Source organism: Aythya marila (assembly GCF_965140915.1).
Source record: "Aythya marila genome assembly, chromosome: 18".
NCBI lineage: Eukaryota > Metazoa > Chordata > Aves > Anseriformes > Anatidae > Aythya > Aythya marila.
Window position 1 is genome coordinate 11,120,273 of NC_139059.1, and position 7,710 is coordinate 11,127,982.

Below are 7,710 nucleotides of genomic sequence, written 5' to 3' on the forward strand. Positions count from 1 at the left end.
GGCGAGGGGCGGGGCTGCGAGGGGCGGGGCGGAGGGGTGGGGGCACGGCTCGGGGAGGGGGCGCAGGGGGCGTGCAGGCCCCCGGGGGCTGTGGGTGTGCTGGGAGGGGCCTGGGGCGGGCTGGGGCCCGTCGGGCTGGGAAGGCAGTGGGGTGCCCCCATGTGTCCCAAGAGCAGGCCGGGTGCCTGCACTGAGCGCTGGGGCAGGGCGGGGGGGGGCTGCTGTTCCCCAGGGGTGGCTGGGCACAGCGCGTCTTCTGACACACACAGAGTCACAGAGTCACAGAATTTCTAGGTTGGAAGAGACCTCAAGATCACCGAGCCCAACCTCTGACCTAACGCTAGCAGTCCCCACTAAACCATATCCCTAAGCTCTACATCTAAACGTCTTTTGAAGACCTCCGGGGATGGGGACTCCACCACTTCCCTGGGGGGTTTTAAGAGCCGCCGTGCTGTTACTCCCCTGAGAGACACTGCCAGCGGCACAGGTAGCCCCAGGGACTGCATTTGGGGGGGAGCGGCTTGTCCAGACAGGAGCATGTAGGCTGGGGGGGAGAGGGGCCAAGGGGGCAGAGCTGGGAGCAGCCCGCAGCAGGGACAGGCCCCCAGAGGGGCACACGGGGCCGTCAGCATCCCCCTCCCCTACATCTGTGCCTCCCTGCTACCGCCAGCACCGATCCCATTTCCCACTGTAAGGAATTTCCCATTCCTCATAGAGACAAAGCAGCCAGGTTCTGGGTTCTGCAGAGCCTTAGGGCGAAGGAGGCTTTGGGAGAAGGAGAAGCCAGGACGGGGTGCCTGCCCTGGGCTGTGCTGGGTGGCACCACAGAACCCTGCTTGTGGCTCTGGAGCTGTGAGCATTTACCCACGAGGATGAGGGCTGAGGACCAGCAGCTCATTGTACCCGGAGCCCTCGGGAGCTCTGCGGTCATCCCCATCCAAATGCCACACCAATGGCGGTGGCAGTGTTTCGTCCTCGTAACCCAGTGGGTTGAATCGTGGCCCTCTGAAGCCATCACCAAATGGATCTGGGCACCAGGCTGGCAGGAGGTGGCTCTGGTGGGGATGGGGCCGTGCACCCCCAGCAGGAGCAGCAGGAGGGGGCTGGCGAGGAGGCAGGGATGGGGAGGGATGGGTTGGGGAAGGGAGCAGGGATGGGGCTGGGAGGGACATGGGAGGGTATGCAGGGAGGGGGGGGCTGGGGGGCTGCAGGGTGTGCAGGTCAATACAGGAGGGTGGTGTCAGAGGTGCCTGGCATCTAGGAGGGCTTTAGGGGTCCCCAGGTGATGGCTCGGGGGGAACGTGGCAGTGCAATGGCTCTGGGAGGGAGGCTGCAGGGACAACAGCCCAGGCACAGCCCTCGGTGCCCCTGCCCAGCCCCTCCAGCAAGGTTTTGCCATCGGGGCAGCTCTGTCACGGGGCTCGGTGACAGCATTTCCCCAGCAGCAGCTCGCTTGGCACAGCCGTGCCCAGCACCCTGCAGGGTGGTGCAGCCACACGCCGGGCAGAGCACCCCAGCCCCATGCTCCATGGGTCGGCCAGGGCAAAGGGCTGATGCTACCGAGGGGTTTCTTGCTGCATAAAGGCAGAGACACTTAATTTTTCCTCATTTTACACCCCCCGCCCCGAGCTGGTTGCATACATTCACACAGAGGCTTTTTTAGATGAAAGCTGCTACTTTTACTGGCTAATCTGAGTGCTGCCATTGGTGCCTGGGCGATATTTGCCCAATTGTTTCTTTTGACAGACTTTGCCAGCAGTTCCTGAAAAAAGCTGTTCACAGCTCTGCCTGCCTACTGAACGCTCGGCTGCCCCCCAGTGATGATTTTTCTTCTTGATTTTTGCCCTGCTGCTCACTGGGTGCAGGGGTTACCCCTTGTGCACCCCACATCTTTCGGCACCCATCTTCCTGGGGGTCCCTGGGTGGGGATGGTCCAGGAGATGCAGGAAATGTCTCCAGAGCTCAGCCCTGGTCACCCTTCCCTTGCTGGGCACCTTGGTTTGGATGCGTAAACCCAGGCACGGCAGGGTGGGGAGGATGCCCTTGAAGCTGAGCATCGCATCTCAACAGCCCCCCGGGTGTCTGGTGGGCAGGCTGCCAGGCAGCCCTGGTTGGCAGAGCAGCTCTGCACGCACACGCTCCCTTTGCAGCACTATGTGGTCATAAATCCCAGGAAAAATCATTAAATTAACCCAGATCATGAGCACCGCCATAAGTGAATATCAAATGCTCCTTTTACTGAGCCTGTTTTTCCTTGTGCTGCTCCGAGATGTGTGTTGCAGCAGGAGCTGGAGGCTGACCTGTTCTGGCTCCTGTTAAACTGCCCCGCTGCTACCCCAGCCCGCTGGGAGCTGGGGCTTGGAGGAAAATATCAAACTGCAGCAGTCCGGCAGGTAAAACCACAGAGAATAACTCGTTTTGGTACAGGACCCCAAAACCCAAGCCCTGACAGCCTGTTCTGCTGACATTGCAGGGTGTCTGTGCCTTGTCTTCCAAAACATGGCTCAAAGGAACTGACAGCAAAAAAGGGGTGAGCATCTGAGGCGGGGTGTCCCTGGCACCTTGTTGCCTTGCCTGGCTCTCTACCACACTCGCTCCTACCTGTGCCAGCAGCCAACGTACAAGGGATGAGGTTTCAAACCTTGGGTGCATCCCAGACTCCTGCAATGGCCCCGTTGAAGCCTCCCGTGCCAGAAGCAAGGGGAAAATCCACCTTTGCTGGCCATGCTGAGCCAGAGGATTTGATGACAGGTTCAGCAACCTGCTCCCCACTCCAGCCCCATTCCCAGGAAGGACCTGCCCATCCTTGGGCTTGCAGGACGCCCAAGCCCCTCTGCCCTGACCACTCCAGCCCCGGCTGAGCAGATGCTGCCTTCTCCCCCTGAGTGTCTTCCCACTTGCTTCAAAGCCGTGTGGTTTCTCTATTACATGGGAGATGCTGTGGATTAGCATTGCAGCAGCACCTCCTCCCCTTAACCATCTCCCCAGGGCACTGGGATGGGAGGTGAGGTGGGACCAGGGCAGGGAGGGGATGCTGGAGAGATGGGGAGGCAGAGGGGATGTGTGCTGACACCCCATTCAGGCCTTGCTCTGAGGACTGGGCCCAGGGAAAGCCAGCTTCTGGTGCTCTTGCATCTGTTTGTGGTAGCAAATAATTCACCAATACCTATTTGTTTCTGACTTTTGGGGCAAATGGTGGCACAGCCTGTGTCCCTTGTGTCCATATGAGCCAAGCCTGCCCTGCAAAGCAGGGACCAAGCCCAGGTGTGCAGTGGGAACTGGCACAGCCCCGGCACTGTCCCAGTCCCCATGGGGATGGGGCTGTCTTTGGGATGGGGACTAAAGACGGGGTCTGTGCAGCTCAAGGGAAAAAAAAAGCCTTCAAGGAGCCTCTGGAGACCACAGTTGCCCTACAAGGTTTGGAAAAACCCTATGTGCCCAGGGGCACATAGCAAAGCTTAGCAAAGCAGGCAGCATCTCAGCAGATCCGCACCCTGGTGGGAAAAGAGGAATCGGAGAGGGGCTCGGGGAGGCTCCAGCTGTTCCTCGGTGCCGACAAGCATCTCTCACTCCGAAGGGCCAGACCCAGGATGCCCCCGTCCCACCCAGCCGTGGCACCGCCGGCTCCGGGCCCCGCCGCTCCGCAGGTGCGGGCTCGGGGCTGCTCCGCGCAGCCGGGGCTGGATTTTGGGAGGCAGCCAAAGCACACACGAGAGCACCACCTCCTGGGCAAGGCACAGAGCGCCGAGGAGGCCGCTGATGCAAGGGCTCCTGCTGCTGCTTCTGGGGCCTCGGGCGTGCTCCCCTGAGCCTCTCCCCAGGCTGGGAACATCTCCGCAGGCTAAAACCAAACGCGGGTTTACTTCTCCCCTCTTAACCTCGGCTCCTTCTCGCTGATGCCAACCACTTGCTGTGCTTGAGAGTCGCCTGGGAAGAGGTGGAAAGAGAAGGGGCTGAGCAGAACCTCCTGTAAAGCCTCAGACCAGCAGGTTGAGATCTGAACATGAAATACAAACCATAGTAAAATGCTGAGTAAAACTTCCCAAACTGGATGTCAATTATAGATGTGGGCACAATTATTCCTCCTTCTCCAACTGAAGACTTCACCTGGCTGAGTGGCAAAGCTCCCTGTGTGCATCTTGCAACCAAGAATAAATTGGGATTTTTCTAACCGGGATCCTGGCCCCAGCTGAGCAAATGGGTAGGGAAACACCTGGGCTCATTGGAGACTTCCCTGTTCCATCGGTTAGAAGCTGCAGCATGGGCTTGACATGGAAGTGCTGAGACCCATGGCACCAAACTCACACAGAGATCAATCTTTTGTCTATAAGTGTGCTTTGAAGATAAGCAGTTTTATGTAGCTATATATAATAGCTTTGTGCCTCCCGTCTGCCTGGTGGTTGGGAGTAGGAAGTCTGGGTGATGCTAGTGAAGATTTGCAGCATCCTTTCATCCCTGTAAAAAGCTGCAAAGATCTGCCCTGAATCTGTCACCACTGCAGGGAGGGGACGTCGGCTACCCCAACCCCACAGCCAGGGCTGTGTCCCCTCCTGGGTCAGCAATGTCCCTTGTCTGCGGGGAGCAGGTCCTGGGCAGAGCAGCTCTGGCTGTGATCATGGGCCAGGAGCTGAGCCTGGAGCCACCTCCTCACCTGGAAAAGGCATCCTGGACCTGGCTTTGTCCCTGGACCTGGTCACTTGTCCTTCAGGCACCGTCAGACCCAACCCTGTCACCCAGCAGAGAAGCGGCTGCACATGGAAGTGGGGCAAAGGCACCGGGAACGGCCGTGACCGGGAGAGGACGAAACTGCTGACAAAGCCGGGGCCGCGATACACCAAAATCCCTTTGATTTCAGCGAGGCCAAAGCTGCCGAGGGAGGCAGACTTGTTTTTCCAGTGCCTATGTATAGTGCTGTGAGCTCATAGTTTCCGATGGTGGAGAGTATCCGAACTATGGAAGCAGGAATTTCCACCCCGCTGCCGTGCTGGCTGGGAAGCTGCAGGTGGGGGCAGCGCGGCCTCCCCGCATCCATGGGCACTGCCCCGGTCACTTTTCCCCCTGCAGCGCCCCGGTGGGTGCGAACAGCCCCAAGGAGATAAGGCGGGACAGGGGTACGCACCCCAGAGGTGCCTGTGGGACCCCTGCCCTGGCTCAGTCTGGAGAGCTTTCAGCCTCCACCAGCCCGAGAAATTTGGGGTAGCGAGGGGAGTGGCTCTGTCCCCGACCTGCACAGCAGAGGGGATGGGGAAGGTGTGCTCCGGATCTCCCTACAGCTTGCGATGGGATTTCATGGCACGAGGTCCCCTGGGCACGACCCCCAGCAGAGGCACCCTCTGCAGAGGCTAGATGCATTTTGGCAGCTGTCCCATGGCACAGCATGGCACGGTGAGGCTGCGCCCTCCCTTTTGCTTCCAGAAACCATCCCCGTGTTGTAACCACTGCGCCCACGGGTGACTGATACTGCTGCCCACGCCTGCCACCCGCTGCCCTGCCAGGGCGTGAAACTGTCCCTGCTCCCATTGCAGCGACTCTGGGGATCCATCGATGGGTTTTTTAGGTGCAAGGGGTGCATTAATGTGCTCATCCACCCCTTTTCTGATTGTCCCATAGCTCCTGGAGTGCCTTGGGCACCTTCCTGAGGTTGGAAGGGTGCAGGACCAGGGATGGTTGTGCAGATCCTCTCTGCCCCCAGGCAGGACCCCTGCTTGTTGTCCAGGTTTCTCCTGAACCACAGTGAAGGCTGCAGGTCCCCAGGGCATTTGGGTCCCTTGAAGCCAGTTTGGCCACCCTGCGGCCACCAGCTGGTCTGGGGAGGCTGGGAAGAATTGAGGTGGTGACAGGAACCATCCACCCTCCAAACGCTTTTTGGGAGGCTTTGGAGGGAAGATGCCTCTCGGCTCCTTGCCTGGGTGTCAGGTGAGGAATGACAGCACCCCAGGACAAGGGGCAGGGCCACAGAAAACCTCTCTCTGGGTTTCCAGCTCTCATGTGGCCAAGCTGTGACTCATTGCCAAGTGCAGGGGTCCCACCTACCCCAAATCTGCAGCAGCTGATGCTGGAAACCACCAGGCAGGCGTGAGGTGCCAGTGGCTCTAGTGTCTGCTCCTCTGTGAGCTTTTGGGGCTGCCCCCAGCCATGCTGGGGTTTGGGTGAGCAGCCAGCAATGTGGCTGGGGACCAGCACCCCCTCCACCCCCTGTTCCAGCTGAGTTTGATCACATCACACAAAGGCAAGCAGGCAGGACCGTGCCGCCCAGCCCTGCCTCCGACACCTGACGCCGGCTCCTCACCCACTCCCTGGTGAGGATCAGGGCTTTAAAACCCAAACGAGTTCCTCCGCATTCACTCCCCGGGAGCTGCCCTGTCCCCGCTCCTGCTTTTACGCAATGTGCCCGCATGAAACGCGCGGCCGCCAGCTCCGTGTTATATAGGCGTCCCGGTCCCCGTCCCGGCTGCTGCCCGGCGCTGGGGACAGTGGTAGAGTGCATGGAGAAGACCCTGCCCAGGTGCCCTGCAGCAGGTAGGGGGGCTCCGGGGCACAGGGTGCGGGTCTCCTGTGGTTCTTTAGGGAGCATCAAGTCCCTAAATCGGAGAGGAGTTGGGGCTTCCTCCTTTTGAGCAGGGAGGGGATGGCTTCTTGTGTCTGCGTGGCCAGCCCGGTGCTGGGGGTGGCTGCTGGGCTCTGAGCGGGGCTGCGATGCCCTTCTCTCCAGCAGCAGGGGGGATGACAAAAGCTCCAGAAACATCTGTGAGGACACCCATGGGTGCAATCAGGCTTGCAAAATTGGGTACAGATTGTGCTGGGTCTGAAAGCACTGCTGGGGCTGGAAAGTTGCCTGCTTTATGGAGCTCCAGCTGCTGAACCACTCTAGGAGAAGGGAGCTGAGCATCCCTCCTTCACCTTTTCTCCCTCTCCCTGTCCCTCCCCTGACCCCATGCTCCCTGCCCTCAGAAGCACCTGGGTTTCCTTCGGACCCAGCCCACGCAGGGGTCTCAGGACTGAGGTGGACCCGCACTCCCCGGTGCCCGAGGCCAGGGCAGGGGCCGGGTGAGGTGTCGGGGATGGGCTGTGCCCTGCCCGCTCTGACTAACAGCAGACGCCACTCTTGGTGCTCGCAGCCCGCACCATGCTCCAGCAGTGACCCGGACACTGGGCTGGGATGTCCCTGGAGGGAGCCTGGTGTGGGGCTCGCTGCCTGCCCACACACGCTCCATCCTCACCTCCCTGCCCCACCTGCCCATCCTCCCAGCTCCTCCATGTCCCCTGGGGTGGGAGCATCTCCTTTCCTCAGCAGGCTTCTCTGTGGGATGGGAGCTGACAGCAGAGCACAGAGGCACTGGTGCCATGCACTGAGCTTGCTCTGCCTGCAGCAGGGTGGGTGCAGCCCCGTCCAGGGGCTCTCACCTTTTCCCTTTTCCCATGGAGTTTTGCAGCTGGGGCTTGTTGCTCCTGGTAGCTCCAGAGCTGAGGTCCTCCCATCATCCCTCTCCTGCACAAGGTTCCAAACAAGGGGGTTTAATACCCCTAAAAATTCCCTGCCTCATGGGGACCGTGCCTCAATGCCACCCGCACAGATGTGAGAGGTGAGAGGGTGAGGGCAAGAGAGCAGAAAGGAGGAGAGGTGGAGGAGAGATGGAGCGTGCCAACCATCGCACCACAGACCTTATTAACCTTATCAACCCCCCGCATCCTTCCTCGCAGCTGGGGAGC